Source organism: Bactrocera latifrons, unplaced genomic scaffold (genome assembly GCF_001853355.1).
Source record: "Bactrocera latifrons isolate USDA-ARS-PBARC rearing strain unplaced genomic scaffold, ASM185335v1 scaffold_88, whole genome shotgun sequence".
NCBI lineage: Eukaryota > Metazoa > Arthropoda > Insecta > Diptera > Tephritidae > Bactrocera > Bactrocera latifrons.
The window spans coordinates 774,238-789,774 of record NW_017537578.1 but is presented as its reverse complement, the minus strand read 5'-3'; the positions used below and the strand labels follow the sequence as shown (position 1 = coordinate 789,774).

At 36.7% G+C, this 15,537-nt stretch overlaps 1 protein-coding gene across 16 annotated transcripts in view; it reads left to right on the top strand.

The window, feature by feature from the left end:
• The window catches only part of LOC108977373 (heterogeneous nuclear ribonucleoprotein R), a 127,667-nt gene that overhangs the window by 66,033 nt on the left and 46,097 nt on the right, over nucleotides 1-15,537 (top strand). The window contains exon 1 of one of the 16 annotated variants that reach the window (XM_018947008.1): nucleotides 4,870-5,020. The exons of the other annotated variants lie outside the window; for them this stretch is intronic. The gene's annotated coding sequence lies outside the window, so the exon portion shown is untranslated. Of the gene's footprint in view, nucleotides 1-4,869; nucleotides 5,021-15,537 lie in introns of those variants that run through there. 16 annotated transcript variants of the gene reach the window in all.

Sequence of the window (15,537 nt, the reverse complement as noted above, 5' to 3'; positions counted from 1 at the left end):
CTTTGATTATATATTTTTTGCATAGGTGACGAAATATTGCATAAAATACCTTGAAATAGCTTATTATGTTAAATTAAAATTAATTAATAATTTGTATAAAATAAAATAATTGAATACAAAAAATAAAATGATTTAGTAATAATTTTAATAATATAATATTTTCATCTGATTTGTTTAAAATTTATAACATATAAGAAATTTACTTATAGATATATATTATAGATAAAATTGAAAACCTTGGTAGAGTATTAAATTTTTTTTGTTTTTATGTGTTCCGAATAAATATTCTAAAATTCTTGAGCAAGCTAAATGTGTCCAAGTGTTTCAGAACAATTCAAGTACCCCATTAGCAACAGATTTGTTTTAATTTATATAAAACCGTTGAGCTGCACGAACAAATTCTTCATTATGGATGGAACGTGTCTTTCACAGGGACAATATTTCAAACTTATAATTCATTCGTGTAAATTTTTATACTATTCTGGAAAACAACAGCATTTTATTTGTGCATTCCATACTTTGTTTCCCACTAACAAAGCAGAGTTCAAAATAATGCTGCCGAGTAATGAATTGAAAAGTCTCCTAACCATACAAATACGAAGCGAAAAAGAGATATTACTAAAACTATTTTGTATAAAATAAAAAATATTGTACGTCAGCTATTATTTTTGTGCATTTGCGTGTGCAATTTACACAGCAATGAGCTTTTTATATTCTATACTCCCCCGCTACACCGCAAACGCTTTAATTATCTAATGGCTTTTGTATTGTCGCCCTTTGGGGCTGCTGGACTGACTGACTGCCAGCACATTAGTGGCACTACTCCGTGCCTAAGTATGCCCATCAATGGGTGAAATATCTAAAATGTGTTTGCACATATCTTCTTTGTGCCCGCCGATCGCTAGTATTCGCGCGAAAGGTGCGCTCATTGCCCTGCGACAGCTAAATTTCAACTTTGTGCAATGATTAATTTGGCGATGATTAATTTCCCACAAAACATGACGAAGAGTTACTTGTTATACTAATAATTTTGCATTATTTTTACTTTTTATTTTGCTTTGCAAGTGGTGCATAACTGTATATACTCTCCTACTTACATACATTCGCCATTCGCACGTAGTTTTTCACCACAAGCAACAGCTGCTGTCATTTGCCGCTCGTAGAGTCGCTTGCATCACGTGTTGACGCTATTATTGCAAATGGGAGCCATTGTTGATAGCTTTCAGTAGTTTTCCCCTCGCCACCAGCGAGCTAATTAATATTTAAATGTGACTTCCTTTGCGTTTGATCACGAAGCGTTTATAGCGAAATTTTTACTTCAGAGCCACTTACTGATCAGTCATCAATTTGCGTTCACCTACATACTACATACGTACAAACATGTGTATTTACATGGAAATATATATGTATAAATATAGGTGTGCCCACCCACCGCTGGCGGTTTATCACTGATAAGCTGATTGAAAGTTTAGGGTAATCCTCAATAATTTGGCAGTTAAGTCAGTGAGGATGTTTTGCAGCATGTTGGTTGTTGTTGTATTCGCTGAGACTTGTTGTATTTAATAGGCCTTGCTATATGCAATGCCATGTTGGTGGTGGTGGGTGCAAGTTTGACTGTTGCTATTTTTGGGGAGTGACGTGTTGGTGGTTAGTTGCGCGGGTCATGGGTGCGTGACAAGTGGTGGTGGTTGATAACTATCGCTATTTGGAATGAAATTCTTATGCAATCATGTCCATTTTTCTCTACAGATATGTTAAAGATATTTTTGGGATTTGTACGAGAGCAATTTTTTTCTGCTAAATGTTTAGTTTGTCGCATACTCAATAATTTTTTTTTTTTGTTTGTAAAAACAGAATTTTTTGTCTGAAAGTAATGGGACTATTGTTGTTGTTATTATTATTTTCAGTAAAAATTTAAGTTACATCTACTTAAAATACAAAGAAAATAATTCAAAATCACTCAATGAAACTTGGAATTTTTTTAATAAATTGAATTGATTAAAAATCACATTAGGGTGTTTCGGTATATTTCAAAAAAAATTTAAAACACCACTAGTTGCCTCGAAAAGTTTACATTATATGCGTTTTTAGAAATTCAGCAAAAAAAAAAAAAGTATTTTAGAGACTATTAGAGAGTTGAAGTATTTCTAAACAATTATTAGTTGATTTTTATCATATAATAATATAATACATACAAATGTCAAACTAAACAAAGTACTAATTCATTTTAAAGATAGCAAATTCTAAGAGTATTTAGAAGGTGCTAAAGTAATACTCTTCTATGTGAACTAAAATGCATTCTGAGGTAACTGAACAGGTTATCGACCTTGCTCGATCCTGATTTATATTAAAAATATGAATATTGTACATATAATTAGACAAAGAAGTTAAAGTGTTGTGTCGCGTTCTTCGTAATATACAAAAACCCTTCCAAAGATGGGTCCAATATTTTTAAAAACGTTTTAGAGTGTAGTGAAATGATGAGTGAGGTTATAGTAGGAGGAAGCATCGAAAACTGGATTGCGGGACTTTAATCCGCTAAACCTAACCTACTTCCGCGGGGGCACTGGGGTTATGTGTGTTGTGAAGTTGAGCTCAGCTAATGGTATAACAACGTCATTTCTAACAACAAAAAAGGATTTAGTAACACCATAGGCGGTGCTTTTTCAACAAACTTTACCCCAAATTTCCAAGAAGTTAATAAAATGGGTTGAGAAAAAATTATTATTCTTGATAATAGTATAATATTTTTTCTATCTTGAAAATATAAATTTTAGAACACTAAGTTTAGAGCATATGTATGTATATATGAGTTTTGCATAAACATACACTAAAATATTATATATGTGCAGCAACTGTGTGCAGATTCCCTAAGTTAAGGTAAAAATCATCTGTACATACATACATACATATGTATATTATATGCATGCTTACTGGGTACTGTTTGCTTGATTGTGTCTACTCGCGATAGCTGCAGTAAATTCGCAACTACCTTCACTTTCCGCTGGCTTTTAAGTTCTGATATAAATATATTTATACATACAATTTATTTTGATACATGCAAACACTCAAATACATATGTATTGTATGTGTATATTGGCAAAATTTCAACGCTCCTTATATTTTCTTGTGCTGTGTTGCGCTTCTCTGACATTCGTCCAAAATGTCAAATATTTTTTGCAAGTCTTTTTGCACTGCATGTTCCTTTATACGGCACTTCATTACTTTCGTTCGTCTCGCGTTATTTGCAATTTCGGTCCTGAGCCGCCCAATATTCGCAAAGCAGAAATCGCAAAGACATTTTTCGTTCGTTTGCTGATTTTACACATATTCGCTTGATTGAGAGCCGATGATCGTGCGAGCGACAAAGTTTTTATTTGCCTTGTTTGTTGCTTTTACTTTGCACAGTCTTTGTGTTATCTTTTTATACTTGAGCGCTAGCTCAGTTGCCACCCATACACACATGCGCGTACACAGATACACAGCACCCCTGTGCGCCCCGCCGCCGTCTCCAATTGTCCAGACACCGGAGCTGTCGCTGGCCGCGGCTGCTGCGCTGTAATCTCTAGCGCAAGTGGAAGTTGTATTAGTGAGCGCGTCACGCTCATGAAGTTTTGCTCATTTTACACGCATACATATGCACCGTCATGTCTCATTTGCGAATTTTTGTATTTTCGCACTCCGCTTTGCTTTGCGAATTCTGCGCTACCCTGACCAACGCACTGTACTCAATTGTCGCTATACGTGTACATATTCCGGTAGCTTTGCGTATGCGTGCTTGTGTGTATTTGTGCGCTGTATGTGCAAAAGCCAGCCAGAGAGCGCATCTAATGTGTGCATGTGGGGTTGCGCCTTAAAGACTTTGCCATTTGCAAAATATCTGCCGCTTATCGTTGCGCGCAACACATACACACGCGCGATTCGTGTATGTTAGAGAGCAGGAGAGCGCGCGCTCCCCTTCAGTGCAGTAATGGCGTAGCGTTCTTGTGCATTGCAATTGTATGCGTAGAATGCATTTAGGCGCGCTCACGAATGCAGCGCTTTTACTTCCCTGTTTGCAACTTGCTGTCTTGGCGACGCTCTCTTGTCGCTCGTGTTGCAGTGAGCGCATTTCGCCTTAGCTTTTGCACTGCGTCCATTTTGCGCTCCTGTTTGTATAGTTTGTATTAGTACATATGTATGATATGTGTGTGTGCGCGCGTGCGGCGCTCACCCATTTTCACTGTGTTGGCATGCTGAGCGCACTTTGGCGCGACCAGGCAATCTGCCGCCGTCGCCGCAGCCAGCCAATGCGAACGCTACAAGACCAAGACCAGACCGTCTCCGACTGTGAATACGCTATGCTGTGCTCCGCTGTGACTGTGCTGTGCTGAGTGCGAGCAGACGGTATTTCGCGACAGTTTCCATAATCAACAATAAGCAAATTTTTTAGAAAACAAAAAAATTTAAACACTCATCAAATAAATAAATAAAAAAAAAGTAAATGCCTAGGAAACAATAATTAAGTTACAACAACGGTTTACAAAATATTTAAACAATTTTTATATAATTTTCGTTATGTTTTGTATACAATTTTGTTACGCCTAAGAATAATTTCGTGATCTCAATCAAAAGGAAAAGTGTACTACGCGCTCCTCCGACAGTTGTATGCACACGTTATAGAGTTTTTTTTATATTAAATTTATAAGCGCGCGCGCAGCAAGTGAATAATAAAATAGCGACATATATACATATATGTATGTATGTGCATACCGCCGGTATACATATAGTATAATAAAAATATCTCAACAGTAATACTAAGGCAAAATAGCATAGAAGTTGGTAGCTGTCTCTTATACACATCTAGATGTGTATAAGAGACAGATGTATGTATGTGCATACCGCCGGTATACATATAGTATAATAAAAATATCTCAACAGTAATACTAAGGCAAAATAGCATAGAAGTTGGTAGAGTTGGCAGGAAGCTTGAAGCAATTGCAGTTCAAAAGTGACAAAATTCCAAATATAAATTCAAAAGGTAATTAAAAAAGTATTGTGGCTGTGTTGAATTTTTCTCAATTCGCAAATTTGCATTGTGGCTGCGTGCAGCGAACAGCGAAAAAATTTTATTTTAACTTTGTGTCTGCTGGTGCATGTATTTGTGTCGTCGTGTCTGTGTCGGCGTGTGTGTGTGCGGTGTTGAAAAAATATTTGCCAAAGCACAAGCGAAAGTGCCATTGAAACGGAGTGCAGAAAATATTGAACAATGAAATGAGTTAGCGATTAAAAATAAAGTGAACAGATGAAAATCAAATAAAATACAATAAAATAAAACGAGCAGCTAAAGTGTCGTAAAAAGTATGTGATGACTTGTAGAAACTGCAGAGACAATGCAATTAAGTGCATAACGGCACACAAGACGCTCTTAAAAATTTTTGTGGCCTAAAAAATAAATAAAGAAATTAAAACATTGTTTTATACAAAATTTAAAAACGAAATAGCGTGCTACTAGTAGTGAGCCTAAGCGTCCGGCATTCTAAATACAATTTTCAATATTCCACAAAATATTTTTTGCAATATTCGTCAAATTCCGGCCAAACACATATAAAGCAAATTAGATACACACACATACATATATTAGGCATACGTCGGCAACTAAGCGTATCTGTGTGCGTGTGTATTTGTGTGTCTGCGTTCCGCCTGCGCAGCGCGCCCGCCCCCATATTGCCCCGGCGACGCCATTAGCCAGCAAACACTCGTATTTAAATGCACGCGTATGTATAAAATACATCTTTAGAAGTGCATCTGTGACTGTGCTCCGCTCATACACATGCACTTGCCATACGGCGACTCCACACAACAGCGACTCTACCTACATTTTCATTTCCACTTCGACTTCTTCCATTCGCGTTCCTGCTGTAGAATGCGCCAAAGCGCTGCGTCTCTTTATCGCGCACTATTCGCGCCTCAGCGCCTCCTCCTCCGCTTCTCTTCGGCTGCTGCTTATTGTACATGTGCAAGTGTTTTTATATTCATATATATATATAAACATACACATATATATTTATAGTATGTGCGTTCTGCACCTGTGTGCGTACAATTGAAAGTGCAAATTGAGATATTAAAATTCAAACGTTCGTATGTATATAAAAAAGCAGTAATTCAACTGCTGCAACCTGACAACCGGCCAACCAGTCGACCAGCCGTCCGTCCGACAACCGCTTTTTGCCTGCTGCTCACCTCCTCGCCAGCACTGCCGCACTCACCTTCACCTTGCCAGCTAGCTAGCTTTCTGGCTGTCTGGTTGGCTTGCTTTGTTAGCTGTCTGTCAGTGTGCCGTTCATTGTCGTCGTCGTCGCCATCATTATCATCATCATCATCGTCCCCATCGTATTTGTTTCATTCCATTTCGTTTCGTCTCGTTCACTTCGGTGCAACCCCAAAAACGCCAACGAAAATCCAGTCAAACGCGTACATTTTACTTGAAATTCATGCGATTGTTTGCGTGTGTGTGTGAATGCACAAGTGTGTGTGTTTCAATATGGGACTGCAGTTAGCAGTGTGCGTTTGTTACAGTGGTGCTAAATGCGCAAAAAGTGCATCTAAAATTATGAATTGTACATTACAAGTGATTAATGAGTGTCTTAAGTGAAAATGAGAACGAAAAATTTATGAAATGTGAAATTAAGCAGCGAAATAAAAATAGCATATACAAACGGTAAAACGAGGGCATATGAGTTTGCATAAATTATAGTGTGATTATTTCTTTTACTTTTGCAATAAAAATTTGAAGCTGTGTTAATTAACTTTTTATAGATTTCTTCTTGAATATTTTTACTTTTCTTTTAGTTGGTATAAGTATGGAAAGATGTCATGGACAAGTGAAATGATTGGATTTTTTTTACTAACTAGGAAGAAAAGTGAAGATTAGAGTTTTAGAAGGCGTACATTTTTTACCTTTGTGAATATTTTTTATATATTTGTTTATTTAAATGAGATAACAACTGTTGTTGTTGTTTTTGTTAGGATGGTAAGGCTCAGATAAGCTGTCATCGAGGTCATCCAACGGTAGGCTCAGGAAACGTGTGGTTTCGACGGGATCGCACCATAGAGAGATGGGTGTCTGATGTGTAGTGTTGGCAAGGCATGCAAAAAGGTGGTTAGTGTCATAAGTTAATCGTAATTACCAGTCTATGGTACCAATCTTTGGTAAAGATCTGAGTTAATCATTATTCGATAATTTCTGAGACCATATCTCATGCCAAATTTTGTGCAGATATTTGATCAAATAAAAAAGATTTCTAAACAAGTACTCTATTTTGATGGGTAGCTATATGCTATAGTAGTTCGATCTGAATAGTTTCATCGGATATTACACCATAGGTTTAGGCAATAACTCGTGCCAAGTTTCGTGAAATTATCTCATAAAATTACAAAGTTTTCTATACAAGCACTTGATTCCGATTATTCAGTTTGTATGACAACTGTACGCTATAGTGGTCTAATATCGGCGTTTCTAATAAGAATTGAGGGTAAAAGGACATGTGAAAAATTTCCGTTCGATATCTCAAAAACTGAGGGGGTAGTTCACGTACATATATACAGACTAGATCGGTGAATTCATATGGTAGCCATATGCGATAGTGGTCCGATCTAAACATTTTGTTTGGAGATTATTCCACTGCTATGCGCAATAATTCGACTTAATTTCGTGAAGATATTTTTTGTCAATAAAATAGTTGTCCATACAAGAACTTGCTTTTGACAGGAGGTCCGATATCGGCTAAAATAAATAAAGCTACCTTCCAGCTGTTTAAACGCAAAATAAACCTAATACCTGAATACTGTGTTCATTCCAAAAAATTTTTGAAAACAACTTAATAAAATGTTGATAAAAAATTTAATTCTCCTTCCTTGAAAATATAAATTTCCAATTACGCTATTCTTCATAAAATAGAAAATCAGGAAAATGTGTGCTTCATTTATTCTCTAAAAAGATTTCTCTCTTGTTTGCTCTAAACCAGCAAGTTGGCTACTTTACTCGCTAAAAAATCGCACGCAAATCGTCGCAATTTGCCGGCTACTCGTTGTTGTGTGGACGCTTTTCATTTGGCATACCAAACGTAGACTTTCCTCACCCGCCCCTTCTGCTGCAGCATGAATTCTTTATATTATTTTCATATGATAGGTTATACTTTTTGTTTGATTTCATTTTTGATTTGCTATAAAGTCTGCTCACTCGTTCGTTCGTCGCTTATGCGGTCGTTGCTTATGCTGGTTCACTTTGTTCATAAAATAAGATGGATAATTTGCTGTTGGTTGCAAAGAGGAATTATATTAGTTGCGGGTTCTGATACTTTTGCTGGTTGGATTTCGCTTCTTGTTGTTAGTTTGTTTTTGTGTTGCCGTCGACGCATAGAAAGGTTTGCTTGCCAACAGTTACATTACAGCTCCAACAACATGCTCGCCATTGTGGTCAGCAGTCGAATGTCACTGTATGTATGTGAGAAGCATACAATTTACCCAGCTGCATTAAGCTTTAGTAAAGTAGATATCGCATATCGGAGCTTTCTTTTTATGTGATTGCAGTAGGAGAATAGCCGATAAACGGGCGATCAAGGTGAAAAGCGTGCAGCAGAAAACAACGAGTGTAAAACTGTGCGGCCACCTGAGCAGCAAGCTCAATTTCAAGTTTCTTAACGGGCTACTATTAAATAACAATGACTTGATTTGGAATTAGCTACAATAACGGGATTCTATTGACTGTTTTTTGGCAAAACATATATGTATATTATATACATATATGATAATCTTATATTATGTATTATGTATGTATGAATATTACAATCACGTATTTCTTGAACTAAAAACAAATTCTATATTCACACCGTGGCGATTTGCTCGCAAATGCTCAACGCCCACAGACGCGGCATGCAACTGTATGTCATAAATATAAGTATGTACATACTTACCTACAAGTATATACAGTTGAGCTTCCCCAACTCGAATCACCATAATCCACACAAAAAACTTCTTGTTAGAGAGACTTCGAGTTTTGAAATGAACTTTGATTGCTATTGTCAGTTCAAGATTTCTAATTATGGAGAGCATCGAGTTATAGAAGTTCGAGTTATGGAAGTTCAACTGTATATACTTGCTACATGTAGACAAGCTGATTATTATTGGGACACTTCAAGCTCCAAGCTGGCAATTGATCTAACGGCTGGCTAAAATTTGAACAGATATCCACAAAGATGCTTACATACATATACACATACAGATATATGTATGTATATATACATATAGATGTACAAATGTCCACTGATATTTCATGCATATGTGCAGCAAAGTAGCCAGCAAACAAACCTAAGCGCTGATATAAAATCTCATAAAAAACGAAGCAGTGTTTGCTCCGCTATATGAGTATATGCACATGCCTTCTTACATATTTACAGACGCACTATCTATTTATGTGCCTACTTATAAATTATTCCCGTTCCGTATCTTCTGCAAATAAGTAGATTCGCGAAAAGTTTGCCTTGGCTGGCAGTCTTGTTGGCGCAGTGAATTTTAGTCCGACCGGCGAGCAAGCTGAGTATGTACACACAAACATACATACATACAAACACACACAATTGCAACGAGCAAATGGCCCCAAAATGCGCTTGTTTGCCTTTCGAGTGAATAGCTTTACTTGCAAAGACTGCTGCGTTTGTTTGCATATATTTTTGTATGTTTCTTATTATTGTTGTTGCTTTCTTATTTCGTTCTTAGCCGCTGTTTGCATTGCGACTGCAATTCACGTCACAATCGCATTAACGCGCCGTGGGGAGCACCATTTTGTCCACCATTTTGTTCTTGTATTCGCCTTGTTGCTTTTGCTGTTGTAGTTGTCGTCGCTGTCGGCTGCGACCGGCGCAGCTCGTTGCAGTCACAATCTAAATTGTAGTCACAGCGTTGTTTTTGTTGCTGTTGTTTTGCTGAATGTCTTCGATAGAATTTAGTCGTTGTTGTTGTATTTGCTTTTTTCCCGTTTCTTACTTTGTTCGCATGTTTCACTAAACTGTGTACGAGTATTTAATGAAATTCACCAAGGCAAAAAGGTAGCCAAGAGGCATAAGAAACAAACACACATATATACATACATAAGCACACAAACAAACACGATGTGCCAGACATCCACCAACGAACCAAGCAAGCAGTCAACCAGCCAAACAACCAACTAAACGGCGAAGAAAACGATCGTCTGACCCTCTGCCAGACTAATCGACTAAAATTACTTACACACATACACACATGCATGTGATATAGAAAATATGTATGTGTGTATGTACACAAAAATATTTGCCTTTATTTTGTATAGGCCTCGCTTAAAGTACTCCAGTTTGACTTGCACATTGCAAATGTGAAAAAAAACACAAAACTTTGGATTGTTCGAAAGTTAGGCAGGAAGCCAAGCATAAGAGCATTGCTGTGTGCACATGTGCTTTGAAGAATTTTTATTTATTTTTAATTTCTTCGCGTTCTTAGCAAAGATTCGCACCAGTTTTGAGATATAGTGTTGCCGTTTTTTAGTAAAATATTTCAATATGTTTTATAAACTTAAAAAGAAAACTTAAAGAAAAGCTTGGGGATTTCGCTAAGCTAGGGGGTGCTAGAAGATGATCGAATTAAGTTTTTTACTATTGGAGGTACTGAAAAATAGTATTTAAATTTTCGTTGGATGTGTTATTGATACTGTGACGTCAAAATAAGAATAATTTAGACCCGCTTGTGATATGTTCGACTTCGTTGGAAAAACCAAAGTGACTTTGCTATTGTTTAAAGAAACATTAATTACTGCAGGACTCCTAATTTAAAAAATGCCAATTAGATGTCTTTAATTACAAAAAGATGATCTATTTAATATGGGCAAAAAATAGTAAGACTTTGTTCATAATTTTAAAATTCTTGATTTATTCTTCAAAAACTTCTGTCATCCCACTAATTCATCCCCCTTAACCCAATACACTTGTGCTAACATTTTTTCCAATCCTCGGAACAGTTATTAAAGTCAATTTTCGGAATAACCATTGAAGGCTCTTAGCGAGTCACGATTAATGTCTTCAATAGACAGTCGTTTGAGTTTGCTAAATAGCCCGAAGGCACACAAAGCTAAATCAGCCAAATACGATGGAGAAAAATATTTCGTCGAATGAGTTTTCGCACGAATTTAAATTAAAAAGTCTAACTATTTTTTGCCCAAAGTTTATTTTGCCTATGCACTAAAGCATTCAGTTTTCTTTTTAAACTCTTTCGTCGATTTCTTTGAGCCCGTGCACAAATTTCAACAGTGTTAGAGCAGCTCTTCGTGAAGTATTGTGGAACCTTCATATATGTGGAGAAGTTTACCATAAAAATAATTTAGTCGCTTTCTGATTTCGTACGATATATTGGTTCAATCCCATAAGTCGAATAATCTCACAGGTTTTGTGCAGAGGAGGGATTATGGTCATCATATACATTTAAACATCGTAATTTAGTTACATTGATATGACAAAAAAGATATTTTCGACTTTTGTTATGATTGATATACATAAGTCATATTCTGTGAAAATTTCCTCAATATTGTTCTAAACATGAACTGTCAGAATCAAAGCGATAAAAGATAATCCCAAAATTTGAAAATTATTTGTGCTTTAGTTGCCAAAATAAACAGGTAAACAAACTTGTACCTACAAAGTAAAATGCATAGTTTATGACACACATATGTAATGACATATTTACGACATATGACATACATACGTATGGACATATGTATATATAAACATATGTAAATAATATGAATGGAAATTGTGCCAAAATTTGTTTACAAAAGCATAAACAAACCGAGAATATGGCCTTTATGATACGTTCATTTGAGTGAATTGACAGTTGTGACAGTTGGAGAAATGACAACAGTTGGATGTTCTTAGAGCAAATAAACACTCACTAGAGTAAAAGCAGCATTACAAAGAAGCTTTACAAACAATTCTAAGCAAAAATTCTGCAGATTTTGTCTGTTAAATCACTGTCTAATGCAAATTTTTTTAGTTATTTAAATGTTAAGGGAGACACTTCATGATGCATTGACAATTGGTTTAAAGTGACAGGTTACTGGAACCGAGTTAAAATGTATTATTATTTTTATTATTGACAAAGGAATACAGTATAGAGTAGGTAGATCCAGTCCATTCGCTCAAGCGTTATCCGATTAAGCGCTAGCTGGGAACTCCTCTGCGCTGCTTCTCAAGCTTTGCGCACATTATCGCCGCTTTCTGATGCATTTTACATGCAATATAAAAAATAAGTATCATTTATATGTGCTTATAATGTAATTTTTATTACTTCTTCAAACCATTGAGCTTATCAAGTGGTATGCGCGTGTGCCGGTTTTGATTGCGATTTGGTTGGGAGTAATCTTTGCACTTCCATTAAATGTCAGCACGATTTGTTATCGGCCATTGTGATGACTCCGCAACGTCTGGAATATTCTTGCTGCCCGCATCAAGGCAGATTTTTTTACGTATATTTTTTAATGTATATCTACGGACTCATTGCTGCATTCATACCGACTTTCAAGGCATGTGTGGCCTGGCAAAGCAAAGAACCGTGTTGAATTGACATAAAATTGAAAAGATAATGCAAAAATTTGTATATAAAATTTTTTTCATAGCAATTCAATAAAACGCAGTTTTTTTAAGTGTTTCCTTGTGTATGTATAATATATAAAAAGGAGCTCTTAAAAACTTTTTTTAGCAGCGCAAATATCTTATCTAAAATTTGTGCAGAAACAAGCTAATTCCGCTTTGTAACCACAGATATGTCCCAGATAATCATTAATTATATATAGTGTAAGCATTATAAACTGCATATCCATACTTCTACACATACATAAATATGTATATGCATGCTCGTACATAAGCGCTCATTTAAGAGCTGCACTGAAGGCACATATACAGATGTACATAGGTAAATATGTATCCACGCCCCATTAGTCGGAATATTGACAACAGGGAATGTGAAGAACAGCGCGAATTTAAGCAAAAAAGTAGAAGAAAACGAAAACGCAAAACAAAAAGTTAAAAAAAAGACAAATTAAAAAAAAAAAAAAGAATTAAAAAATACAAAAAAAAGCCCCCAAAAAATAGATTACGAATCGCGCGCGCTGCCAAAAGCACAATCAACGCCCTTTGTGTTGGCGACCAACAATTGCGGCATGCACGTTGCATGTCGCCTCCGCCTCCGCCTCCGCCTCCGCCTTCCGACGGCAGCAGCCTCCCAAAGTCACGCTGTGCTGCAGTTGCACGCTGCTTCACTTTGCCCTTTTTGCCTTTACCATGCATTATTATTAAGTTTTATTTCGTAGTTGTTGTTGCCTTCTTTGGCGTTGCGTGTGCTTGCGTTTGCCTTTTCGGTTTTCCGTGGGCTTTCGTCTGTCTTTGTGGCCGCTCTGCAAATTGGAGCGCGCTCACCATTCCACTGCTGACGCTCGTTGCTGCCGCGGGCATCGCTTCACTTGCCGCCCAACAGCGCGCAGCAGCAGCACATTGCCGCCATTATGGCATGCCGTCGCCGCTTTGTGGCTCACCATTTCGCGCTTCGCGGTGTTTGTGGTTGTCAGTTGCCATGTGCAGCTGTATGTGTGTGTGTGAGTTTGTTTTTTCGTGCATGTGCAGCTTGCATTGCAGCGCGTATTATTGCGCTTTCGCGTTCTGCTTTAATAATTTTAAAATTCACAAACAGCTTTCGTCGTCGTTGCCGTTGCCGCCGTCTTCGCCGAACTGAGTGTACAGCGAGTGAGAGCAAGGCACGGTTTGGGTCTCAACTCCAGCGCCAGCAGCAATTTTTCATTTACCGACGCTTGCGCATGCATACTGCAGTGCCCACTCACACACACAGACCTTATAATTTTGTATGTGTGTGTGATTGTATGAGTTTCAGTGTGGTTTTAACAGCATTGCCAACACAACAGCCGGCGCTTTTTGGCGGTTCGCCATTTTTCTACACTTGCAATTGCTCCAGAAGGCGGTTCGTTGATTATACTGTACATATACACTTATATAGGTATGTGTATATATTCATATATTTAGTGAGAATGAGCAGCAGTGCACTGGTGTTGTTCCGCTAAAACATGTTTTTGGCCATGTAAAGTGGAAAATTCACGTGTAATGCATTTTTATGCTTGAATGTAGGTATGTATATAAACTGATTAAGTTTCAGTTGGCCTTCAGAGTGTTTTTTTTTTATTATTGTTCGAAAAAAGACGGATTGGAGACCTATAGTGCCAGGAATCAGTATCCGGAAAGATCTTAGCATGTATTTTGATCGTTAAGAAAATATTTTCATATTTATTTCGTCCATTCCGATTACGTAGACCCTACTCGTAACCCGCGGAAACATCTGATGTAAACGGAACTGTTTGGATATTTTCGTGCTTGAAGATTTCTTTCGAATTTGTCAATTTTCTTCAAAACAAAAAAATAATAATAATCGAAAGGAATTAAAGTAAACCTTAAGAGTTAAAAAAAATCAGATTTTTTTTTACCAATGACAAAAAAAAAGTTGTGTTACACTTAAGCGATTTTTTTTATTATTTTTAATTTTTTGTGTTATAGATTTAAGTTTCTCACTTAATATGATTCCCTTAAAATACAGAAAAAAACTCTCGAAGCACAACTATTAATCAAGCGTATATTCCATTAGATTTATTACAACATATTTGCTTGAGATTTTTGCGCTGTCACGTGCTACAATCTACAATCAAAACTTGTCCATGGTTTTCATTGAAATCTCTATGTCACATATATTTCACTCAATTTGCTTGTCAGCCTGCTTTAAAATGCCAAATTCTTTCACCATTCTTCCATCGCTACCTCGCAAAATGCAAAAGAAATTATTTTCCTAGACAGCTATTCATGGCAATCTATATCAAGCACTGCAGTCCTTCCGAATTGCAAACTTTGCACATATTTATGCCAGAAACTGTGTAAAGTTCACATGCAGACACACATTCTTTGCTGCACTGCATTACTGCATTCTGGTAATAAGACTGGTATGTCAGACAGACAGCTTCTGCATTGCACACTGCACATACAGCTCCATCAACATGAGTCCTGACGGCATTTCATTCTATGTCATTTTTATTCTTGCACACATTTCCTTTTCGATTGTCATGGCTCTTCGCCAATTTCGCAATGCAGCAAATTGTCAAAAGAATGCAGAGGATATGAAAAGCAAATACATTATTTACAAGACTAAAGTGCGCACACGACACGTGTTTGACCTGCTTACAGTGGCCACACGCCGCCACTAAGCCGGTACTCTCTTGTGCTCAATGGTCCGTTTGTCTATAGAGACAAAGCCGACACATTTCCACGCCTGTTGTAGTAGATATTTTAATTATTTCTTGTGGTTTTTAGTATCTTTTAAATCATTGTGTTGAAATCTGTATAAAAAATAAAAAAGCATTTATATAAAATTTTATAAACACTCAATATGGTTTTTTAATAAAAATAATAATTTAAAAAAAAGTAG